The sequence below is a fragment of the Poecilia reticulata genome, linkage group LG4 (assembly GCF_000633615.1).
Source record: "Poecilia reticulata strain Guanapo linkage group LG4, Guppy_female_1.0+MT, whole genome shotgun sequence".
In the NCBI taxonomy this organism is placed as follows: domain Eukaryota; kingdom Metazoa; phylum Chordata; class Actinopteri; order Cyprinodontiformes; family Poeciliidae; genus Poecilia; species Poecilia reticulata.
Window position 1 is genome coordinate 30,991,481 of NC_024334.1, and position 1,328 is coordinate 30,992,808.

General features: G+C 34.7%; 1 protein-coding gene across 1 annotated transcript in view; it reads right to left on the minus strand.

Annotated features, from left to right (window-relative positions):
• ctns (cystinosin, lysosomal cystine transporter) overlaps positions 1–935 on the minus strand; it is a 13,164-nt gene extending 12,229 nt beyond the window's left edge. The window contains exon 1 of the mRNA XM_008408155.1: positions 857–935. The gene's annotated coding sequence lies outside the window, so the exon portion shown is untranslated. The remainder of the gene's footprint in view (positions 1–856) is intronic.
• Between the last annotated feature and the right edge of the window lie 393 nt (positions 936–1,328).

A 1,328-nucleotide genomic window follows, 5' to 3' on the forward strand; every position in this document is an offset into this window, starting at 1 on the left:
ACGGCGGCGTCCCCTGCTAAAGGACGGCGGAGTCCTCTATAGTTAGTTAAATTCCGCAAAGGACAACGGGAGTTTGTTTTTTTATTTTTATTTATTTTTTAAATTTCTCTCTTTCTCACTGTTTATTTCTGTTTTTATTTTAATTATGTAAAGCACTTTGAAATGCCTTGCTGCTGAAATGTGCTATACAAATAAAATTTGATTTGATTTGATTTGATTGTCTGTAATTGGTCGGTTTCTTTATATTGGCACATTTTAATATGAGTTTGAATTCACAAGTAAGTATTACATAAAAAAAATAATAATAATAATCCAATTGTTATTGAATAGTAATCAGACTGGAGCAGGTGATCTGACCCAGTAGCGCGCTTCCTAGATTTTGATGGAGATAAAGTTTGCTGGTATAATTATAAAAAATCAATGATAAATAACATTATTCAACTGCAAAAACGGCTCCTGTATGTGCAGACATAATAAATGGGTCGTTTAAATATTCCAACAGTCCCCTTGCGGAAGCAGCCATGCAGAGGAACAGATCTACTGGGTTCTTTCCTCAAACGCCCAGCAGACGATCTTCGCTGCGTTGCAGCAACAAAACATTTTCTCCATAAACAGGAGTTTCGCTTCAAGTCTTCGGTTTGTGTTTTTCGGTTATCAGAGCAGTTTAAAGCATGATTCATAAATCCCTGCGAAAGCTGTGAACAACCATCAGCTCACATGATTGTCAGCCTGTCGTTTTAGTTTTCAGATTGTTTCTGTCTGTAAAAGGATCTAAACTGAGAGAGAACGAACAGGAAAGAGAATGTTTAAAACAAAGACAGAATAAGGTTAGAGGGCTGGAAAGCAGCAGCTTTACCTGGTCTGTCTGTCACCTGCACATCAGCTGACTGCTTCTTCTTTCTCATTTTTACTGGCGGGTGACATCTAACGTTAAGATGTATTATCGCCATCTGCTGTGCTGGAGTGTGGACCAGAGTGCCTCACTTTAAGCTAAATTCTTATATAAAATCCTGTTTCCTTCAAAAAATTAATAACTGCTTTATTTACTTTATGTTTAATTAATATCTTATTAAGTTTTAATGTCTCTATATCATATTTTCTAATTTCTTGTTTTAACTTCTCTCTACTTACTGTATATTTTTCACAATGAATTATTACATGTTCTATGTTTCCATATCCCTACCACACTGTTGGATGTTTACCTATCAAATGTAAAGTTTTATTTAATCCAGTATGTCCAAGCCACAATACTGTCATTACTTCTTGCTCTTTTCAATTTTCTCCAATTATTTCCATATTACCCACTTTCTTTTATGAAATAAATTACA